General features: G+C 43.2%; 1 protein-coding gene across 9 annotated transcripts in view; it reads right to left on the reverse strand.

The window, feature by feature from the left end:
• FOXP1 (forkhead box P1) overlaps positions 1-24,886 on the reverse strand; it is a 627,515-nt gene that overhangs the window by 290,981 nt on the left and 311,648 nt on the right. Inside the window, exon 1 of one of the 9 annotated variants that reach the window (XM_021070848.1) lies at positions 1-4,668. This exon is cut by the window's left edge and continues 452 nt beyond it. The exons of the other annotated variants lie outside the window; for them this stretch is intronic. The gene's annotated coding sequence lies outside the window, so the exon portion shown is untranslated. Of the gene's footprint in view, positions 4,669-24,886 lie in introns of those variants that run through there. 9 annotated transcript variants of the gene reach the window in all.

The raw sequence follows: 24,886 nt of genomic DNA on the forward strand, positions 1-24,886 counted from the left end.
GTTGTCTTTTTAGTCATTCCCACTAATTTTGTTTCCTAGTTCAAACAGGCACTCCTCCTCCCTCTTTTTTTTTTTTTCAAGTGTTCACTGTTTCCAAATATCTGACTGTAAATTTGCTGAGAATGTTTGCAATGTAAGAAAAAGCTTTTAACATCCAAATAAAGATCCTGCCAGTTTAATCATTAAAGGGGATGTGAATTTTCTAACTCTTGCAGAGAACCAAGCCCCCTTTACTCACCTCCTCCCACGCCCCCTTCCCCTATCTCCCTGAAGGTTAAAATTACTTGGTCACTGAAAAGTACCTTGTAAATAAATCAGATTTTTAAAGAAAGAGACCGTTACCTTCATAAAAATTCCACATTCACATACTGTGTTAGTGAGTGAAGAGTCTTAACCGTTCATGCGCCTGAAAATTTATTACCTGAAATTTCTAGGATGGTTACTTTTACATGATAAAGCTCTTTCCCACCTCCTCCAATGCCCCCCTCCCCAAAGAAAAAAGCTAGCATAAAATACTGTTGTCAAGATATCTTTTAGAAATTAGCAAATCATACACACACAAATCGAGAATGAGTTTCCAAGATGTTACATATTTAAGGAAAGTTCTGCAGGTCGAAAAGACAACAATAAAAAAGTAAGGCTGCGCTCTGGCCACTGTCACTCAGTATGGTACTTCCCCTCCCAACCCCCCCTTAAGCAGGGAGGAAAACCTCCCCTTCCAAGGTCAGAGCTGGCTGAGGAGGACAGCGGCAGCGCAGAAGAGGACCACAGAACAGGTCTGGAGAGGGAGGAGCAGTGAGCCAGCCTGGCCCCAACGCAGAGCCAGCTTCCATGTCTTTATCCTGGAGGTGAGAGCCGTGGCTGCTCTTGAAAAGGGTTTCCTTAAGAGATCTGCCAAAACGAACGCATGTAAAGAGCAGCCAGCCCTCGGTGCACCAGGAAGCGGGTTAAATGTACCTCGCAGCTGCCTACAAGGACCCCAGAAACCACCCCAGCAAAACCTGGGGTGGGAACACCAGGGCACAGGCAGGGGAAGAAATGATACAGGCAATTAAGGAGGCACTCAGGCTGATGGAGCAAGTAAAATGCACATGGCCCCGGTGAAACTTGCAGAGCTCAGAAAGAGAGTGCTTCCCCAGCCTGGAACCCTGGGCTGTCCTCTCAACTGCCTCGTTCCTTATCAGATCCATATCATCCAGAAACTTAAAACCCCTGCAACTCATGTTTTATTAAAACATGTTTAGCATTCTTCTTAAAGATAGGTTTTAACCCCAAATACCCATGAAATTAAATCTCCTATGCCACTTATCTGCACTGCTGGGCAAAAACTAAAGTTGAGCTAAACAGAAGAGATAGCAAAATCAATAAATCACACAGAACAAGTAGCAGTTCAAAAGTTCAAAGATATGATGGCCAGTTCAGTGCGTCTTAGCACTCACCCAATAATAACTCGTCTCCGTCACTCCTCATCATATAGACAATTTCATCGGCATCATTTTCATTAGGCTGTCTCATGGAAAATTGCTAGCTATTTATGTATACGCTAAAATAAATTAGCCATTTCATCGAGCAGTGTGATTCTTATAAAATACATTAACACAATACTCGATTTTCCAGTTGGAGTAAATAAATAAATCAATAAATTCAATACAGTGTGATTCTTTTATTGTGGCGCTACAGCTCTCAGCATAAGTGTTTTTATTGGGTTTATTTGTTTCAATAAAAATTGAAATGGGCCAGTGATCTCTGTGCAGGCATCTTAAAAAAAAAAATCTAACCAATATTTGGGAAAGAACTGCGTGCAACACTGAAACTTATAATGGTATTCAAAAATCATTTTCATTATGATGATTATTCCACACACCAATTCTGATGGGAAATTTCACAAAGGGAAAGGGGGAATTCTGCCAGGTGTGCGACTCTTGCGGCATTTTCTCTGCTGCAGCCTTCAGTCTGGAGGGTGAGGCGTCTGAGGGACAGTGGTGCTTCGCTGAGCTGTGACCTTCTGCCACCAACGTGCCTCCTCCCCGGACAGCAAGAAACAACAGTGGGACAAGTGCCAGATGGCCTCTTCTGTCACACCTTACGGAATGCCATTGATTGTGGCTCAGAGAAGGCCATTTACTGCAACCTCTGGGGGAAAGACTGGGGTATCATGACTGCAAGAAAGAAGAGAGGGGTGCGCTGATGCTGTAAATAACATAGGCCCAGGGCCTGCAAGCAGCTCTGGAAGGGACATGGAGACCCCACCAGGCAAGAGATTTTCCTGGAGTCACTGGCACTGTTCAAATCAAAGAGGGTCAGAGCAGTGGGGATCCTTGTTTTTGCCTGCCCAAGGGCCGTGCTCCTCTTCCTCTGATAACACCACCCTGAGTGTTCTTTGGAGAAACGCCCTGTCTCCACTCTCAGTCCCAGTCCAGTGACTCACAGGAGGCTGATGCATCTGCCGTCTCCAGAGGGTGGAGTCAGAAACCAGGTCTGGCCAATCAGTGCATTCTGCTCTGCTGGCCACATGGACTGGCTGATGAATGGACATGTGTCAAAGGAGAATGATACTCAAATACTAGTATTCAGTAGCAACTACTGGGAGAGATAGAGACTATCATTCTGCTGGGTTTTCAAAAGCTTTAAGAACATGGATTGGCTTGCCCCCACAAAGAGAAAGTCGGCTAAAAGAGGTCAGGAGGCAGCAACTCAGCAGTGAGCACAATCTTGCAAGACAGAGTCCTAACAATGCTCAGAGAGGGCCATCCCACTCCTGGACCTCAACTGCATGAGATAAAGAAATTCCTTATTTGCTGGGCTAGCCGGAGTTGGCTGTGGGTTGTTTGCAACCAAAAAGGTACAACACAGCAATTTAAAATACCTATGTGTTCTATATGCAGTTCTCCAACTCTACAATATATGTTACCCCATAATAGGAAAGCAAACCAACTAAGAACACACAAACCAACAAGCTCCTAATACTCAAAAGCATACACCTCACAGGTCCTATGTAACCTGGTCAGCAGCCATGTTTCCTTTCCTGCTAATGCTTGAAAGAGTTAGGAGGCGAAATCAGGACCCACATCAGAAAGAACTCGAGATCATCTCCAAGCAAATGAACCTAGAGATCTGAAACAATCCAGCATGAGGTCTCATAGAGAATTGATAAACTTTCTTTTCTTGGCCCCTGGAGGCAGTGGTTCAGGTTAGGGATGGACCAACCCATTAGTTTAGGTGAACAGCAAGTTGGCTCACATAACAGAACTCACATCTCCTGACCTGACTCACTGACAAGAGACATCAGGGTTGTTTTGCTTTGTTTTGTTTTTTGTGGCTGTGCCCGTGGCATGCGGAAGTTTTCAGGCCAGGAATCAAACCCATGCCACAGCACTGACAATGCCACATCTTTAACTTGCTAAGCCACCAGGGAAGTCCAAGATCTGGTTCTTTCTTCCTCTGATATGAAAGGAAATTTCTTCCTGTTTAACCAAATTGTTTTACTTTCAGCCTACCAAAGTCTCCATCCACTGGACAAACTGTAAAATTATTCTAGGAGACCTAAATATTCTACCATGTCATGCATTAAAGCTCAAGTTCTCTGTGTGATATTGACAGAAGGGAAGAAAAGGTGACAAATTCACTAATCATCATTTAGTTTACTCTCACACTGGCTCTTCAATTGTTATAAAAATTACCACTTAGTGAATATCCAACTGAAGTAGACAACATTATATTTGCCGTGGAATTCTCACATTGCCCTTTCCATTTCACAGATATGGTAAACTGAGACTCGTGTTACATAATTTGCATAAGGTCACAAAATGAGGAACACTCAGAGTGAGATTTCATTTCAAGTTAGTCAGCACAGAAAATCTATGTGCTGCTTTAGCCCTCTTTCCTCCTTTTCTTTCCTCCTTCACATGAGTTTGGTTTTCCCTTATAATGCGCCATTAATTCTTAAATCTCTCTAATGCATAATACCAATTCCAAGTTTAGAAGAAGAGCTAAAATACATACACTCATAAAAATTCATCTCATTCTAAGATGGAAGCAGACATGGGTCAAGGATGATAAAATAATGGCAGGGACTGGGGGAACCTCTTTAAATAGGGCAAACAGGGTAAGTGACACTTAAGCTAAGGTGAAGGAGCAAGGTCCTGCCTGCCTGCCTGGCTTTTATCCTTGGCTCCAGCCCAGCCAGATTGGCAAACCAGAGCCATGATTTCCTCAGTGGGTAGGAGGAAAGTCCAGATCAATACATCCAGGCTTTCTTGGGACTGGCAACCACAGTAACACAAACAATAACAAAACAATGACAAAAAAGAAGCTACTAATAACTTTATTCTTAATATGGCAGCAACTGCACTAATCATTTTACATGCATTTTCTTACTTAATCTTTAAAGTAACCCTAAAAGATGCACACAGTTATTATTTCCATTTCATCAATAAGGAGACCAAGGCTCAGAGAAGTTTGGCCACATAGCAGTTAAAAAGCAGAGCCCAGCTCCGAACCCAGCTCCTCTCGGGACACTCCTGATTCCTGATATGTCACACTGACATCCACCTACTGTCAAGAATAACTGTCAGGCAGATGAATGCACTAGGAAGACGTGGTACATATATACAATGGAATACTACTCAGCCAAAAAAGGGACAAAATAATGCCATTTACAACAACATGGATAGAACTAGAGACTCTCATACTGAGTGAAGTAAGTCAGAAAGAGAAAGACAAATACCATATGATATCACTTATATGTGGAGTCTAAAAATATGGCACAAATGATTTACCTATAAAACAGAAAAGTTAGTGGACATGGAGGACAGACTTGTGTTTGCCAGGGGTGGAGGGGGAGGGAGTGGGAGACTGGGGTTAGGAGATGAAAACTGTTATATTTGGAGTGGATGGGCAATGGGATCCTGCTGTATAGCACAGGGAACTATATATCTAATCACTTGTGATAGAACATGATGGAGGATAATATGAAAAAAAGAATGTATACATATGTTTAACTGGGTCACTTTGCTGTACAGCAGAAATTGACAGAACAATGTAAATCAACTATAATAAAATTTTTTTTAAAGGCTTTAAAAAAAAAAAAAAAAAAAAAAAAAAGAATGACTGTCAGCATGAGCCCCGGTTGCTTGCACTGATGTCCTGGTTCCTGATGCTGGCTTAGAGTAAAATGAGAACCCACCCTCCTCTAAGACGTTATGATTTAAATGGCTGGATCCACTCAGTTTGCAGGGAGAAGGACAGTGAGAAGGGAAGAAGGCTGAGGGAGTAGGGGAATCAACACCACAGCCCGCTTATTTTTCTAGCCCTAGCTGCCTTAGTGTCCACTAGACTCTCCAAGTAGCTCTACGGATCTTCCTCATCTCTAACTAGGGTCTGGAACTTGGGCATTTTTTTTTCTGGAATTAACCTCAAGTCAATCCTGCTTCACACCAAGATTATATCCCAAAGACAGGTTACCTGGGAGTTCCCTGGTAGCCTAGAGGTTAAAGGACTCAGTGTTGCCCCTGCTATGGTTCACGTTACTGCTGTAGTTTGAGTTCAATCCCTGGCCTGAGAACTTCTGCTCGCCATGGGTGTGGCCCAAAAAATTTAAAAAAAAACAAAACATAAAACTACCTGAAATCTTGGTGACGGGAATTGTTTTAAAACTCCAGATGACAAGCTTGGGGCCACAAGGGTCTGCCTGCCCGCCCTGTAGAGTTTATCTTCCACAGCACCTTTCTTTTTGCTTTTTAGGGTCAAACCTGAGGCACACAGAGGCTCCCAGGCTAGGGGTCAAAACAGAGCTGTAGCTGCTGGCCTATGCCACAGCCACAGCCACTTGGGATCCAAGCTGTATCTGACAGCTAAAGAGCTCAAGGCAACACCAGATCTTTAACAAACTGAGTGAGGCTAGGGATCAAACCCACATCCTCATGGATACTAGTTGGGTTCATTATTGGTGAGCCACAACGGGAACTCCTCTGCCTCAGCACTATTGATGTGTCGGTCCAGTCGACTCTTAAACTACTACAGGAGCTGTCCTGTGCATTGGAGGAGTTTAGCAAAATCCCTAGACACCAGCCACACCACTGCCACCCCAGCTGTGATACCAAAAACATCTCCCGAAACTGCCAAATGTTCCTTGGTTGGGAAAATTGCTCCTGGTGGAAAATTACTCATCAAGAGAAATATTGCCTCATAGAACTTTCTGTCATGATGGAATGTTCTAGACCTACACTGTCCAATGGCGTAACCACAAGTTACCTGAGGCAACTTAGCGCTTGACATATGGCTAGTGCAACCACAGATCTAAATTCTTAAATGTATGTAATTTTAATTAATTTAAATTTAAATAGCCACACATCTAGTGGCCACTCTATCTTGGACTGTGCCGTTTTAGAAGTGTGGCGCATTTTCCATATTCATGAGAATCTGATCCTCAGCAGATGGATATTTGGTTCCCAGTTCAAGATTCTATGTATTAATTTTTAATTAAAAATGTTATCTTCTTCTCCCTGGAAATCAACAGTCTCTCTCAAATTTAGCAGTTGGGGTCATGACTCTTTAGAAATTCCATTTGTATTCTGAATCTCCTCTTCTAAATTTCATAAAAATTTTCACCTAATTTTTTTATAAATTCTAATCATAGTTTGGTTAGAACTGTACATGTATTTAATTGAACAACTTGGGTGTGAGATTTACATTTGTGGATCGGAACCAAGTGCATTCCTTAAGAAGCCACTTGCAAAATAATTTTTTTCACTGTCGGAAACATGAGCCTGCTATTTTCTTCAAGACACACTGTCGTGGCTCAGCGGTAATGAATCCAACTAGGATCCATAAGGATATGGGTTCGATCCCTGGCCTCACTCAGTGGGTTGAGGATCCAGTGTTGCTGTGAGCTATGGTATAAGTCTCAGATGTGGCTTGGATCCCGTGTTGCTGTGGCTGTGGCGTAGGCCGGCAGCTACCGCTCCAATTTGACCCCTAGCCTGGGAACTTCCTTATGCTGTGGGTGCAGCCCTAAAAAAGCGAGAGAAAAAAAAAAAAAAAAAAGAGAGAGAGAAAGAGGTATGCTGCCTGCACCATAGCAGTGTCATCAGCCACTATAGTGACATAGTGACAACACCAGACTCTTAACTGGCTATGCTACAACAGAACTCTACAAAAGGTTTCTTAAACACTTTTTCCCACTCTTTTTTGGCCTCCCCATGGCATATGGAGTTCCCGGGCTAGGGGTAAGATCTGAGCCACAGCTGCAACCTATATTGCAGCCACAGCAACGACCAATCTTTAACCCACTGTGCCAAGCCAGGGATTGAACCTGTGTCCCGGTGCTCTAGAGATGCTGCCAATCCCATTGCACCGCAAAGGAAATTCTGAAAAGGTTTCTTAAACAGTACCATCCCTCCATGATGTCCCTCGCCTGAAAACTCCAAACGACACACATTCAGGTGGAGATTTCCCCTATAGCTCAAAGAGTGATGAATTTCTCAGCTTAGGTAGAAAGATTAGTATTGATGTAACAAAGCAACTGTAAAACCAGCCATACGACTTCATAAATACATCACAGCTGTCCCGAGGTGTCTTTTCACAATGGGCAAGCACAGAAGCAAAGATCATTTGCGAGGGTAATCATACTTAATTGCACATGCAGGGTGTGAAATATCCAAAACTAGGCCTTCAAGCAGGAAGCTGAGCCATCTACAGAATACTTCTTGGGTGATACACAAAGAGCTTGAGATGGGACACAGCTTAATGGTGAAGACTGCAGACAAAGTGTGTCTGAGTTACCCACCATCCCGATACCAAGACATTTTCACTTAGGCAATGCCCTGGGAATCCAGAAAAGCACTGTCATTCTAAATAATACTGAAAACAGTAACATTCATATCCTAAGCTGAAAACAACCTAGATTTTAGGTTGACCTTAGCCAGTCAGGTATAAAATGTTACTACACAGGTAGACAGTACTAGATGGCTTTTCAACAGCATTGCCAACTCCTTCCCTCCTCCTACTACTCCTTGAGATGAAAAACAAACAAACAAAACAAACAGAGATGTTCCCCTTCCCAGTTAGAGATAGAAATCTAACTTAGTTCTGGCCAAAAGATATATAGAGAAAATGCTTGAAGTATTCTGCCCCCTTGATTAAAGGGACAAATATCTGTCTGTCTGTCTCTCTTTCTCTCTCTCTGGCTTGTTCCCTTAGACTCCTTTGTGATTTTAAAAGCAAACATGTAGAAAGGTGATGTCTGGAGCTTTAGCAGCCATCTTGTGGCCATGAGGTAAAGGCAAAAAGAATCAGATATACCAACCCAGCAATCAGACATTAACGAGATGCTGAACCAGTGTTAGGGTGGCCTACATACAGACTTCTGAGCAAGTGAATGATAAATATTCTTATTTTTTCAGCCAGCATTAAAGAGGTTTTCTGTTAATAATAGATGAAAACATTTAATTTGATATAACCTAAATCCCAGGAATGACAAGAAAAAAAATCACTTCCTTGAGGGAACTGGACTCACCTAAGTATAACTAATCAATTCCCCTGGTATCTAAGATGGTTTCCCATGTCACTTGAGGTCTCACTGCCTTTAGAAGGTCCCCAAACAAAAAATACCACCACCTCATACCTACTGCATGCCAACTCTATGCAAAGCTTTTTACTCAAGCGATTTACTTTTGCTGCCCTCATCCAGTCTGCCAGCACCTCTGTATAGCTGGTATGATGATTATCCCAGTTGTTGAGGGGAAGACACAGCAGAGAGAGAGGAAACAAAATGTCCTAGGCCAACAGCTCTTACAGAAAACTTGGTCACACAGTAGGAAAATGGTTAAGCATGGCCCTAAACTGCAAAACATGGACAACCCAACCAAGGGGTCATTTCCTGTTCTCAGATGTAACAGCACAATCTGGGCTGAGAGTAACAGCCGCGCAGAGTCAGAAAAGCTGTGCTGTGCTGAGCAGACGCTGCAACAGTAACTCAAGAAAGGACGGATTTTTCGGCTCATCCTGCCATGGCTATGGATGCTCCCTGAGAATTAACAGCAGCATCCACAGGGAAGTCACCACCATGAACAGGTAGGGATGTCACTTCAGTGTTGACTGTCCCCTCGCCCAGCACAGAATAGGTAAGGCCTGCAACACAGTGTGGGAAATGGGGCATGGCCAAGTGGTGTGCAGCTTAGGGTAGTTAAGAGCCGTCAGCCAGCCTCGCTTTCTAACTCCTGGTTCTGTGATCTTGAGTAACTAGCCTGACCTCTCTGACCTCGGGTTTCCCATCTCTAATATGGAAATAATAGAAGCAGATAACTTTTTGGGGTTATTGTGAAAACGAAATGAAAATGATAACACATCAAAGTTCTCGCCTGGTAGACTGTAAGTGCTCAATAGTTAGTTATCACTATTGTCAAATCATCCTCAGCACTCAATAATAATGAATCGCAAAATTACTGTTAAGTGCCTAGGATAGTATTCAAAATACCCTAGGTATTCAATAGATGCTTATTCCCTGGTTTTGCCATGTTTCTTCCCTCTACAAATAACTCCAAGATTTAATTCTGTGATACACTATTGCAATTTAAAAAGATTAATGAATTAATCTAAAATGGTGGGATGATGCTGGCCTTGATGCTCTGACAGATAGAGATAAAGCATCTTTGTATAAAATAAGCTTACATAACAAACACTTTAAATTTAAAAAAAGGAACATATGTACCTACTGAAAAATGATTAAATATATGTAATATGAACATTTATATTTTTTCATACATTATACATGTAAGAATACCCCTTCATTTACTAAATTTCTCTGTATACTGAGGCTAGAGGTAATTTTAAATTTTAAATGTTTGGGATGGACTGGGAGTCTGGGGTTACTAGATGTAAACTATAGCATTTGGAGTGGATAAGCAATGAGGTCCTGCTGTATAGCACAGGGAACTATATTTACTCACTTGTGATGGAGCGTGATGGAGGATAATGTGAGAAAAAGAATACATATATATATATGTATATATAATTGGGTCACTTTACTGTACAGCAAAAATTGACAGAATGTTGTAAATAAACCATAATTTTAAAAACTAAAATTTAAATAAATAATAAAATATTTGCTTCTAGTTCCAGTTTCCAGATCTAGACATGATCTCCTTATATAATTTGGAAGAAAAGACAGTACTTTTTAAAAGATAAACATTGTCTAATTTCCACCCTCCTGAATTGGGTTTCTAACAGATGACACTTTATCAGCCCCATAAATGGCAAAAAATCTATAAGAAACAAAAAATCCTCTTAACATTTAACTAACCTAACCTCGCTGCCCTTAATAGGTTACTGTTCATTGCTTTTTCCTCTTTCCTGACTTCCTCTTCTCACCAGAAATAAATTCTTCCCCTTGGTTTCAACCCTACCTTTCTCTCCCCAATAATATCTCAGGCGACATCTTTAAGCCCCTTGAGGTGTGACTAAAATCTAAGATGGGTTGGGAACACAAAAATAAATAACCCACTGAGAGTTAGGACCACTGGGCTGGCTTCATTCACAGAGGTTTTGTGGACTAGCGTTTGCTAAAAGTTTTTCCTTTTTGGTTGGCTGGTCTCATCGAGCCCTGTGAATGCCAGGACTTATGATAAGCAATGACACACTTAACTGTTACATATTAATGTTCATGATAATGCAATCTTTCATTTGGGTGATTTAAAAGTCCCTCTAGTTCGACTTACAGTTAGATATACACTGAATGCTTCATCAATCATAACCATTTTTATTCTCAATCTTGTGCGAGAATACCAGAGAAGGTGAATTTCAACTGCACACTAAAAAGGGTTTTACTCCTAGCCCTAAAACATTTTTTTTTTTTTCTTGTCATTTCTGCACTGGATTCCCACAGTCTCTGCCTAAGCAGATCTTATCTATGGAGTGAAAGGAAATCCACGCTCAGCTCTCTTCTCTCAGGTCAAATCTGCCGTATCTTAGAGAAGCAAGCATTGCTTGGTTATGAACGTAACTTAACTGACAAAACGCCCAGCATCACAGCATTTGGAGCACTTGTGAGCAAGCAGCTTGAGAAGGTCACGGCAACTTTGACTGAACTTAAAAGCAGGATTTAGAACTAACTCATCCCAAGAACCAATGCACTCACTATCGTCAAGCACTGAGTCAAGGGATCACACCTACCCCTAAGAGATGCACTTGAAAGAAACTACATCCCCTTTCCATTCATGTAAGGGCTTGTCATAGTTTCAGGGCCAAAATCTTCCCACAATTAACCTTGGACCTACAGATCAAGGAGCCAATCAAAACAGAGGCAGTGATCAAACCAGGCACCCTTCAGCTTGGCCTGATTCTAGCCCAGTAGCCACTATCTTCTAAATGAGCAACCTAGAATTTTTAACGGAAATATACGACCACCTCTTACCCATCTGGCATCTTCTTCAGCTATAACACACCAACAAATGCAACTACATACACATGAAAATCTGTCCCCCCAAAAGCTCTGCTTAGGGTCAGGGAGAATTAAGTCTATCCCTCTAAAATTGTTTTGTTTTGTTTTGTTTTAATTTTACCATATAGTCAATATTTACATTTTGATTTTATGACCTTTCTTTTATTCTCAAATTCTCCCATCTTAACAACCTCCTTTTAGACTAATAAATTTATGTTTTTATTCTGAGGTCGTTTATAGGTTGATCTCTTGAGGCAAGGAAACAATGAATTATTGGAATTCAGCATAGAGATGCTTCCAGGGTAAAGGTTCTCTGTTTATTAGCAGAAGAAATGCACTCAACTAATTTGACTTGTAAGTCTGATAAAATCTCCCTGGAAAAACTGATTCTATTATGATGAATAATCCTTTGAGGTGAAAAATGAGAAATATCCACATTGGGTTTTATTACACATTAATTCTAAAAGGGTCTGAAACGAAACTCAAGTAAGCCATCTTTTAGATGTTGGAAAATGGCAAACTTCCCCGCAAACTACATGTGAGAAGTAATTAAAGTAAATGAACATGAAATTAAACAGCACCCCCATAAAGTAGGATATAAAAGTAAAGATTATTAGGAAAAAAAAAAAAGAGATTGTCTTTCTGCTCTATATTAATCTCATGAATTGTGCATTTACTCTATTTCTCTCTTATTATTTGATGAGGGGTTTTTAGGGCTTGGATTTTATTAGAACTAGCTGGAGGAAGGTCTTCAAGTAGGAAGCTAGCAACAGGTCTGAGTAGGTTATACGTATTTCCCAGGGACTTACATACCAGACAGGCCCTACGAGATAAAGGCAGGTTCATCAAACTCGCTGTGACAAAAAGCTGGAAGGTTTCCCCATACCAACAATGACAGAATCAAGATCCTGGCTAGAAAGGAGGCCTGGGGAGTTCCCGCTGTGGCTCAGCAGAAACAAATTCAACTAATATCTATGAGAATGTGGGTTCAAACCCTGGCCTCGCCCAGTGGGTTAAGGATCTGGTAGTGCCAGGAACTACAGTATAGGCTGCAGACGTAGCTCAGATCTGGCGTTGCTGTGGCTGTGGTGTAGGCTGGCAGCTGCAGCTCTGATTCGACCCCTAGCTTGGGAACCTCCACATGCCATAGGTGTAGCTCGAAGAAGGAAAAAAAAAAAAAAAAAAAAAAAGGAGGCCTGAAGTTTCAAAAGGGAAGACTTTACAGAGGCAAACCTCTACATACCTCTTCAATAAACATTACTATGAGTACAGAATTCAGGGACAGCCGGTGTTTGTGAAATTGGGGGGCTATCCAGAATCCATTTTTACTTGCATTTCCTTGCTCAGAATTACCCCTCCCCCGTGTTGCAAGTGAGGTAGTACTCCTCAGTCAGCCCCCCTCTGCCCTCTCACAGCCATGGGTAGGTAGGAGGTACAAAGAAGGCCCATCTGATTCATCTCAGGAGACTGATGTGAGCATAGAAAAATAGTTGGGGAGCACTTCTTTCAGCAGTGACACTGATGAGCTGGTCAAGTTCACTCACGTTCCATATACTGGAAATGTACTGCCTCCTATCCTGCCCAAATTTTCTGTCCATTCTGGGAGCTACTGGCTATTCCTCCAATCAATTCTTTTCCTTTAAATTGAAATCCAGAGTTCAACTCTGTTGCTTGCAACCAAAGGATTCAACCAACATGATGGGGAGGCCCTTGCCTGATACCAGCTCAAAAACAAAGCTGAGCTAACTGAACCCACACTCAGTGTAACTCTCAATATGTGATACTGTGCTCCTAGGTTATTTATGACTGTTCTTCAATGCAACATAAAATTTTGGTCAATGGTCATAAATAAATAAAAAAAAAAAAAGGACCAGTGTCCAAAACTGCAAATCTGGAATCCTCTTTCCAGTTTTTTATAGCACAGTTTTAGGGATACTCAAACTATACAGAATGAGTAAAAAGAGGAAATTTCCAGGATATGGAAAGATGAGGAAATTGAGCCATGTGAGTATTTAGGGAAGGGATGTGGATTCTTCATCTGGACTTCCAGGAGCCACTGCAACAACCACAGTGTATTTCTTAGGTATCCTGGGGTTTTTGAGCATGGACTATGGAACCAGGCATTCCTGAGTGCAAATACTTGCCCCTCACCTTAGTAACTCTGTGACTCTGAGCAAGTTACATCATCTTGCTGGACGTCAATTTTCTCATCTGTAAGATGGATAATGATCGTATCCATAACTCACAAACTAGCTGGTAGGAGCAAAAACAAGGACACACACAAAATATCTAGCATTCTTGAGGCACAGAGGCCCTTAACATAATGGTAATTATTTTTACTCTGCCTAATAATATCAACAGAGCACCTACTCCCTATTCCGTGTGCTCTGGGGCACAGAAAAATAAGTTACATAGGTTCTTACCTTCGGGCAAAAATCTGTGGCTTTCACATCTGAAAAGAACGCTCTAAAATACATAGCAGACTCGAACAAAGGTTATAATGAAATACAAACACACACTTGTGGAAGCCCAGACAAAGGAGTGAGTCACACAGACTGGGCTAAATTGAAAAGGCTTCAGAGAAGTGGTATCTGAGCCAAGCCTTGAAGGATGAGTAGGATGTTAATAGGCAGAGGAGGAGGGGGGTAGAGGAGGATTGGCACCCACAGCTGAAGGAAGCTCTAACATGAGTTGCCCAAGTTCAAGAGCAGGGCAAGAAAGAGGGTCAAAGAAGTGGGTTGGTGTAAGCTCCACAAGGCCAGCGACCAAGTGGGAATCTATCACTCCTGGATCTATCCTATCTCTGAGAAAGGAGCCAGTCCCATGAGAGGCACTTGGTTATTCCATGAGGGCCTGGCGAGGGCAACAGAAAGGAGAATGGCGCCAGGGCAGAGAACCATGAGGGCCTCACGAAGGAACCAAGTCTCTATCCTGGGACATTGGGGAGAAAATGACAAGAAGAACACAGGGCAGCAGAGAGATTGCAGAGGTTAAATAAATAGGGCTTGGCAACTGAGAGGATGCTCAGGGAAGGGTGGAGGGGTAAAAAAAGGAACTTTGATGAGACCTTAAGTCTGGAAATTTATTTTTTTTGGAACTGACAAGATTCTGTGCCCCAAACTGTCACAGATAATATCTACAATGAGGATTTTGACCACAAAGAAACTTTTCCATCAGGAGCCCTAAGGATAGGATGAGCTGCCTGGGGAAAGAGTGAGCACATCATGTAAAGCCTTTTGGAGGAAAGCAGAGGAGCTCAGGCTTAAAGCCCAGATACAGGGCTGTGTGACCATGAGGTTACTTCGCTTTTCTGTATCTTCATTTTACTCTCTATAAAATGGGGTCAACAGCAGGACATCTTGATAAGGTCATTATGAGGAGTCAAAGAGAAGATACACACAAGGGCTCCAGAATGGCTCCTGGTGCACATAAAATGCTCCATTTTGTGTGACCTGGTATTAGCCCTATTGTTTTCCCCAGTTATCTACCAAGGATGGGGAAGGAGGATTCCCAAGTCCCAAAGGATGAAGGTCCCAATATTAGGAGCCATATATTGGAAGGAAATGGACACCCGTGGCATTTGGTTAAGGAGCTGACTCCAGGCAGCTCCCAGCTCTGTACAGATAGACTAGATGCTTGGTGGATGGACCAGTGGTAAGAAAAACTATCAGAAATAGGTTCATGATAAAACAAAAATGCCGACAAATCCATGAAATGTCCCTATACAAGATGGTGTCTAACACTGAGAGCTACGTATTAATCCACCGGCATCACGGCCTCGGCCTGCCAGCTCTGTCCCAGCCCCTTAAGATAAGGGGCCCTGAATCACACCCACAGGAAAGCAACTGAGGTGGAGATGGGGAGAGTGAGTCTTCCTGGGGGCTTCAGAGGCAACCTGTTAGGTAGGGAAGGACCAGGCGAGGAAAGGGTAGTGGGGGACTAGCTATGGATACTTTCTAATATTCAGGGAAAGGGGAAGAGATGAATGGATGATATGGGCACATCATGCTTCTTGTTGTTTTTTTTTTTATTTTAAATTTTTTATTTTTTGGTCCTATCCGAGGCATGTGGAAGTTCCTGGGCCGGAGACTGAACCTTAGCCACAGCAGGGACAACACGGGATCCTTAACTGCCAGGCCACCAGGGAACTCCTTGGTTTTTTGTTGTTGTTGTTTGTCTGTTTGTGTTTATTGTCTGTTTTTTTTTTAAGGCCTCACCAGCAGCATGTGGAGGTTCCCAGGCTTGGAGGCGAATTGGAGGTGTAGCCTCCGGCCTACCCAGAGCCACAGCAGTGCCAGATCAGAGCTGTGTCAGTCTGCGACCTATACCACAGGTCACACGGCAATGCCAGATCCTTAACCCACTGAGCAAGGCCAGGGATCGAACCCACAACCTCATGGTTCCTAGTCAGATTCGTTCCACTGTGCCACTACAGCAACTCCGGAACTCCTTGTTATTGTTTTAAGCAGAGGGCCCTTTTGGCCAGGTTTGGTCAAAGGACCGATGCGATGGTTCACTTTTTGTCAACTCCTATACAGGGCTGGTCTTACACTTGGGGATAAAGTCTGGGAAACATTCATATGTTCCTAAATACTATATGTGATGTTAACTAGTTCAGTCATTTCTGTGTTATACTTGGACCACTTTTGTTTTTTTCTGCTGCACCCATAGCATATGGAAGTTTCTGGGCCAGGGATCAAACCCCAGCCATATCCACAACCTACACCACAGTTGCAGCAAGGCCAGATCCTTATCCCATTGCACCAGGTTGGGGAATCAAACCCGTGCTGCCACAGAGAGAACTCCAGATCTTTAATCCATTATACCACAGCAGGAACTCCTGGACTAATATTTTTAACCCACTATTTGGGATGAAAATAAGACTGAAACTCAAAGGACAGCAAATAGTGAGAGTGTACAAACACAAGACAAAAATCACTAAAAGGGACCCAGGATTTGGGCATGGTTAAGAAAGATGGGGGAAAAAAAAAAAATCCCCAGACTCAAAACACACAATTCAGTTGACTTTCTTTGTTCCACACTGAAAATACAAGCAAAACACGAGGAATATGATACCAAGCAGATTTGCTGGGTCACTTTCAATTCAAAATGAAATCTGGAAGTTCCCGTTGTAGCTCAGCGGAAACGAATCTGACTAGGAACCATGAGGTTGAGGGTTTGATCCCTGGCCGCGCTCAGTGAGCTAAGGATCCAGTGTTGCCATGAGCTGTGATGTAGGTAGCAGACATGGCTCGGATCTGGCATTGCTGTGTCTGTGGCGTAGGCCGGTAGCTATAGCTCTGATTGGACCCCTAACCTGGGAACTTCCATATGCCGAGGGTATGGCCCTAAAAAAAGACAAAAGACAAAATAAGTAAATAAATAAAATAAAATAAAATCTGTCCCTCACAGGGCAGAAATCCATCAAAGAGAAGGTGGGAAAGGAGGTGGACCACAGTGGAGATGCTGCACTGGAAGTGTGGCAACGTCATCACTTTCAGGCGGCCAGGGAGCTGGTGGTGGTGGGAACGGACCTTGAAAAGGATCCAATGCAACCAGCTTTTCTTAAATTAATTAATTAATTAATTTATGTCTTTTCTAGGGCCACACCCACAGCACATGGAAGTTCCCAGGCTAGGGGTTAAATCAGAGCTACAGCTGCTAGCCTATACCACAGCCACAGCAATGTGGGATCTGAGCCCCCACTGAGCAAGGCCAGGGATCAAACCCTTGGCTTCATGGATACTAGTCTGGCTAGTTAACCACTAAGCCACGACGGAAACTCCCCTGCCTTTCTGTTTATTAAACAACGAGGTGACCAGGAGGCAGGGGCAAAACCTGAATTCATTTTTAGGTATATTTCAACTCTGCACCACCTGTCCTTCTCTTGAGCTCAAGTTACTAATAAAGTGTGGAATCTGTTAAACCATTAACAGCATTTCCTTCTTTTGGGTGTCTCTTTTTTTAAATTTTTTTTATTTTTTAGGGCTGCACCTGAGGCTCATGGAAGTTACTAGGCTAGGGGTCAATCAGAGCTGCAGCTGCAGGCCTCCACCATAACCATACCCAAGCCAGATCTTTAACCCACTGAAAGAAGCCAAGGATCAAACCCACACCCCAACAGACACTACATCAGGCTCTCAACCTACTGAGCCACAATGGCAACTCCTCCGTGTCTTTTTAAGCTAAGCAGGATTTCCCTGGGCCCATCAAGGTAAAGGAGAAAGAGCCCCTGATAATACACTTCAAGATGAAATGGGTAGCACACCAGGTGTCATCTATGCATTTCAAAGTAACATAGGTCCCTTGCTGTGGGGTTAAAATAATGATCTTAGGAGTTCCCGTCATGGCGCAGTGGTCAACGAATCTGACTGGGAACCATGAGGTTGCGGGTTGAACCCCTGCTCTTGCTCAGTGGGTTAAGGATCCAGCGTTGCCGTGAGCTGTGGTGTGGGTGGCAGACATGGCGCGGATCTTGTGTTGCACTGGCGTAGGCCAGTGACTACAGCTCTGATTAGACCCCTAGCCTGGGAACCTCCATATGCTGCGGGAGTGACTCAAGAAAAGTCAAAAAAAAAAAAAAAAAAAAAAAAAGAAAGAAAGAAAGAAACTATAAAAAAAATGATAATGATGATCTTATAGCACATTAAGTTTTGGACTGTATTCTGTATTTGGGTGCTTTTTTTTTTTTTTTTTTAGGGCTGGAGGTTCCCAGGCTAGGGGTCTAATCGGAGCTAAGCTTCCAGCCTACACCAGAGCCAGATCAGAGCCGCATCTGAGACCTATACCAGAGCTCACAGCAACCTCGGATCCTTAACCCACTGAGCGAGGCCAGGGATCAAACCTGCAACCTCATGGTTCCTAGTTGGATTCATTTCCACTACGCCACAACAAGAGCTCCTGTATTCTATGTTTCACAAATAGAAATTATGCTACTTTTTATAAATTATCATTAAGTTTAACACTCTATCAAACACATTATCAAAAAAAAAAAAACCTTAATTTTTTTTCTTTGGCATTAAACTTAAGTTCCCAGTTCTGTAATCTGGAACTTCAGACCAAGATAGGAAAATATAAAATTGAGCAAAAGGGTAAAGCCCAGAAAAGAAGACCTTTATTTCTGAACAAAACAGACCCAAATATCTACACTTGCTAAGATCTGATGTAATGCAGCAACAAGCTGTTTCTTTCCCCTCCTTAGGAAACTGACGTTGACATACCCACAATAAAAGAAGCATGAACTAGCAAGGCAGGTTACCAGTCTCTGTAGACTAAAGCTGCATTACTAAGAAGTAGTTTAAGATGACTATAAAAATATTCACAGACTTCAAAATGACTGTGACTTTTGGCCTGCTAACCAGCCCAGGCAGGAAAGAGCAAGGTAAGTACTAAGGGAATGCAGGGAGAAAGAGCTTACACTGTAAACTATCTTAACTTGGACTAACACAGGTTCAAAACAGAGCCCAACACCACAACCTATAGAATATTCATTACTTCTCAAAAAGAAGGCCCGCGTGTGAGCACACGCGCGCGCGCGCGCGCGCGCACACACACACACACACACAGGTTACCTAGAAAAGGACTTCCGGAACTGCCCTCACATAAGTCCTGATTGTTAAGTAATATTTATTAATCCATTCACCTATTTGTTCACTCAACAAATATTTGTCAGAGCCCTGACACGTGAGACACGGAATGCTCAAACTATAAGAAAGCTATGAACCCAGGCTGCACCATGACTAGCAAAGCTGTGGGGTGGGGAGAGAGGGTCAGTATATGCCTCACGTGCCCAGAAATAAATAAGCAATTTAATTTTTACACTCGGGGTTTACTTGCAACATCAAATTTATGTAGAAGAGAAAGAGGGTGCCCTTTAAAAGAAAAAAAAAAAGTCAGATCAAAAGCATCATTAATCACTGTCTCTTTTAAATTAAAAGGTTCGCAAAAAGGTGGGCACGGAAGCAACGTGGGAAACAAATCACTCCCCTTGCTGAGTGAGGGTCAGAGTCTAAATGGGAGAGTCCTCGGTATTTACCCAGCTCATCTCCTGCGTAATGGATCTGGAGAAGAGATTTCCGCTAGGGCTCTGCTCATCTGAGGCTTGGCTTCTGCTTTTTAAAAAATGACACTTGGGTGGGTGACTGTAGAATTGTGCCTGGTTTTAGAAATCAGCCTTCCGAGTGTTCTCTTAGTAAGATCCTCATGTTCATGATGGGACCTAGGAGATCCTGAGCCATTGCCAAGGCACTTGGTCGATGAGCCTAGGGCTGGACTCTTTGGGTGGCCAGGCCTTGGAAAGCAAAGGTGGGGCAAGCTCAGTGCACCTGGAAAGGACTTACCATGCACTGGCTGCATGGGCTAGGGTAGCCCCAAAGAGATTCCCTTAAAATCTATCATGTCTCACCAAGGAGCTCCCAGGACCACGTTCCCCACCGCCTTGCCCTTCAGAACACCTCATCCACTCCCACACTGGCAAGAGTGGGTCAGGAGTGAGGCAGATAGAGTGTGGCATTTTCTGCTGTGTACACATAGCAGAGGGAACTCAGCCTTGAACAGAGTCAGACCTTCCTTCTTGTGGTGGAATACCAGCCCGGGGGGACTTACAGGTGTTTAGAAACCAAGAAAAAACCCACAAAACCTACTCTGGGCAGTATCATGAAAGCTGGAAACTTCAATGGCAGCTGGGCAGGGGTCATCACAGTTCGGATTTGGGGAACTGGGACTGTACTGTTCGACTGTTGTTTATTGGTAACTCTGCTGTCCAATCAGGCTGGGGCTGGTTTTGGAAAGTTCTTTTTTTTTTTTTTGAAAAATTCTCAATCTTCTGGAATGCCTCTGACCAAGGAGAGAATCCTTCCTCACACTTTATGTGAGTCTGAGAGTATATATTCATTACTCCTTTATTTTCTTTTTAAATAAGTATTTCGGTGTAGAAAGGGCAAGTGGAGATAAAGACCTAATGTGCACATTCAGAGTCCTAAGGATGACACCCTCCATTTACTGAACCATGTGGGTTATTACCATGTGCTGACACAGTGCAAAATGCTTCACACACTTTCTCAAATGTATTCCTCTCATTGCCAGAGGAGGTCCTACTCTCGTTCTCTTTTGAAAGTTGAGAAAACCTGAGGCCACAGTCATAGGCATGATGAACAGAAAAGCTAAGATTCAACCCTGCCAAAAAGGTGCTTAGCAATGCTTCTTATGCTTACCACATAACTAATCCTGAAGAGAAAGAAGGTGAGGGTAGGCGGGTAGCCAGGGTTTCAGAGCCAAAGACCAGTGGACCTCGAGAGATTCTTACACAAACTTCCATCACCCTCCTTCCTCCAGCCCCAGAATCCCAACTTTGTTTGGGCAGCAATGTGCTTAATTAAAATACTTGCAGTTTCAGGCTCTCTTGCCACTGGTAGTCACCCTGATACACAACCCTAGCCCACTGACATGTCCATAAACTGTCAAAGGAAGAGCACATCTTCCAAAGTAAGATCAATCCAGGAAGATATATTTCATTTTACAAAGAAGCAAAATCAGGAGCAAAGAAATATCTTTGTCCTTTGTACTTTCATGTCTGGAATCACACTTCTCAAGTCTCAAAACACAGGGGCTACCATGTGATTCTAAGAACAAAAGCCACATGGAAGGATGGGAGGCTGACGAGCGAAGAGGAATTCAGTCTCAGGAGATTCCTTTACACAGCAACTCCAGCCATGGAGAGCCCACTTCTAGCCTTCTTGTTTGGTTAAACAGAATTCACCAACCCCACCACCCCAATTTGAAGAAGCCAGCAGACTACCGACTATGGCCCATGAGCCAGACCTGGAACCTGTTCCTAAACTTTTACTGGAACACAGCCATGCCCGCTGATTTAAGCATTGTCTACTGCTGCTTCCAGGTAGCAGAGTTGGGTGGTCGAGACAGACTGAACACCCTGCCTAAGCCTAAAATATTTACTGTTGAGTTATCGACACATACACAAAAGTTTGCCAACTCCTGGATGAACTCACTGTAGCCAGGTTTTTGTTGAGTACATCCAAATTCGAGCCTAACTGAAATATAGCCAATCACGGAAAATTCTGAGTAAGTTAATAAAAAGACTTTGCGCTTCCACTTAATGTTTGCTAAATATGTACAAGTCCCACTATGTGCCAGATCCTTTGTGATGTGCTAGACATAGAAAAGTGAATACAGTTCCTGATCCTTCTGAAACTTGTACATCTTTGTAGATAGTTGCATGTTAAAGGAATAGGCTCAAAAAGAATAATTTGGAGTTCCCATCATGGCGCAGTGGAAATGAATCCAACTAGGAACCATCAGGTTGTGGGTTTGATCCCTGGCCTCACTCAGTGGGTTAAGGATCTGGCACTGCCGTGAGCTGTGCTGTAGGTTGCAGATGCGGCTCGGATCCTGCGTTGCTGTGGCTGTGGTGTAAGCCGGCAGCGAAAGTAGCTCCAATTGGACCCCTAGCCTGGAAAACTCCATATGCCACAGGTGCGGCCCTAAAAAGACAAAAGAAAAAAGAAAAGAAAAACTTTCAGTGACCTAACACTTCCATGTGACCCTGAGTGAAAACTCCAGAGATAGTTTTAAGAGGAAAAGCCATTTGGTCATCTAGACCCAGTGGAAAATTTAATCTTCAACATGATTTTCCCATTGGTGTCTCCATCATCAAGCCACCTACACTTAGCATCATACCAGGTCCTGGAGAGCAGCTCTGGAGGAACTTCTAGAGAAAAGAGTCTATAGGGTTCTGACAGGAAAGCAAACAAAAGTGATGTTTTCCAAAAAACATCAATTCTCAAGTCCCATGGAGTATTTCCAGTAAACCACCAACAAATATGAAAGCTGTCATTCCAGAATGTAGTCAACTAAGAAAGAAAAACACAAGACCCTCTTTTTTTTTTTTTTTTTTTTTTTTTTTAGGGCTGCACCTGGGGCGTATGGAAGTTTCCAGGCTAGGAGTCCAATTGGAGCTGCAGCTGCAGGTCTACACCACAGCCATAGCCACATGGGATCTGAGCTGAGTCTGTGACCTACATGACAGCTCTCGGCAACACCGGATCCTTAACACACTGAGAGGGGCCAGGGACTGAACCGGCATCCCCATGGGTGCTAGTCATGTTTGTTTCCCCTGAGTCATAATGGGAACTGCAAGAGCCATAAATTTTTGACATCAGGAATGGTGACCATGAAGGGCCTTTCAGAGAAATCAGATCAATCCTTAAGTCCTAACAACTCCAAAAACATTGCCATGTAGAGGGGTCTGATTGGATTCTCTAATGGCTTTGGCACCGTTCCTCATTCCTCTTTGGCTGGTTTGCTGAACCCTGTATTCAAAGGACAAGGAGGTTCCCAGGGTTCTCATCATCAGCCTTCTACTCTGGATTTCTAAGCACATGCATGTCCATTAAACAATGACCACACTGTCATTCAGTTGGATGTACAGGACGGTACAACTGATTTTATTACATACGCTAAACAATATCAAGAATAACTGTACCATTTTGAGTACTGGGTTCTGACCTATTGTTTTTATGTTCATTACTCTATTTTATTTTCATAGCATCTTTAAAAGATGGGTACAGTTTCCCCTCTTTTACAGCTAAGGAAGGAAAAGCTCAGAGAGCCCAAGCTTGCACAAGATCCCACAGTGACAAAGATGCTGAGCTGGGATGCACAGCCAGCTCATCTGAGTCTACAGACTGCACACCTTACCAATTTCACATTCAGAGGCTGACTCCCTAAGCTTCTGGCCAGTCCTGCTGTACACTGTGGGCTATGAGCTTCAAGTCCAGGAATCTAGAGGTGGCACACAAGCGAACAGAAGAAGAGAAAACAGTCTGTCTTCTCTCTTTCTCAAGAAATTTCTAGAATGCTTCTCTTTGGTCTAACAACAACAACTTTGGCCAACAAGAAAACAATCAGCCTTGAGTTCCTATTGTGGATCAGCATTAACAAGCCCAACTAATATCCATGAGGATGTGGATTCAATCCCTGGCCTGGCTCACTGGTTTAAGGGTCTGGCGTTGCCATGAGCTGAGGTATAGGTCACAAATGTGGCTTGGATCCTGTGTGCTGTGGTGGCTGTCATGTAGACTGGCAGCTGCATCTACAACTAGACCCCTAGCCTGGGAATTTCCACATGACACCAGTACGGCCCTAAAAAGAAAAAAAAAAAAAGAACAGGACCAGCCACATTTATTGAGAACTGTGTTAGGACTGTCCTAGGTATCTGCCGTAAGTGACCAGATGAGAAATCAAATCGGAGACAACACCCAGGAAATAAGATAGAAAAGGGAAGGAATCACTGTGTCTCCCTGATATCAAAGAAGACCCAAGAAATGAACAAAAGAATGGCTCAGAGTTACAGAAACCCCTTGGTGGGAAGCTCCAAAGCAAACCCACCATCAGATCAGCAGTACCCACTGCAAATATTCCCTCCTCCATTAGCTCACCTCCAGTCCCAAGAGCCAACCACGAGGTTTTCCTCTACGAGGAAATCGCCAAATGTGATCCAAAGACCTTAGAAACTAGCTGACTGCATAAATAATGTGGTCATCGGTCTGTGTATCTCTCAAAGAGGCAGAGGAAAGAAAGCATGGGATGCTGCAGAAAAGGAGTCAACTGGGGCTGCCCAGGCGAGCCCTTGTCCCAGTGACCCGGGAGCTTGTTAACAGCGCAATGGTGGTTTACAGCAACCAGCAGGAGCACAGGAATGGCTGGACCAAATCCAAAAGAACTGATAAAGGTCCAAGGAAAGGGAGGATGGACTGACAAACACGTGAAGAGAAACCTCATCAGAATCATGTAGGAGGAGGAAGGGCGTAGAAAGCAAAGTTCAAATGCGCTCACATCACACCTCAGGAAACAGGTGAGGGAGCCAAAGTGGAGGACAAGGCTCCAAAGTGCTCGGAGATGGAAAGACTTGGATGTCATCTGGAACAAACATGGAGCACTGAGAACCAGGAATAGGGTTGACCCTGAAACCCACCAAAAGTGGGTTCGTTTTTGCAATTCAGATGGATTCATTAGGTCTGAAAGGATAGACACAAAGGCAGGAGCACAAGGATGAAAGGAGTAAAGTAGAGTGGGGGATGCCTGGAATTGTGACAATCATGGGGGAAGCTAAGGCAGTCACCTTGTCCTTGACTCCCATCCACAGAGGGTCACACATGTGGGCTTTCAACTCTCTCTCCAGATCAGATTTAACCTCTGGTCACAAGAACACAAGGACAGGATGCAATCCAACCCTTCATCAAAGGGTCTAAACACATCATCTAAATACAGTGGAAGTAATATTTTGGATAAATCACATGAGCCACGCTATTACATCACATGCATTTCATGCTGCGTGTCTGTGAAAACAGAATTCATTAAAGCTAAGTATTGAGAAGACACCAGAATTATTCTAGATCTGCATTATGTATTAGTACATCATGAGCCTTGACG

This window comes from Sus scrofa, chromosome 13, assembly GCF_000003025.6.
Source record: "Sus scrofa isolate TJ Tabasco breed Duroc chromosome 13, Sscrofa11.1, whole genome shotgun sequence".
NCBI lineage: Eukaryota > Metazoa > Chordata > Mammalia > Artiodactyla > Suidae > Sus > Sus scrofa.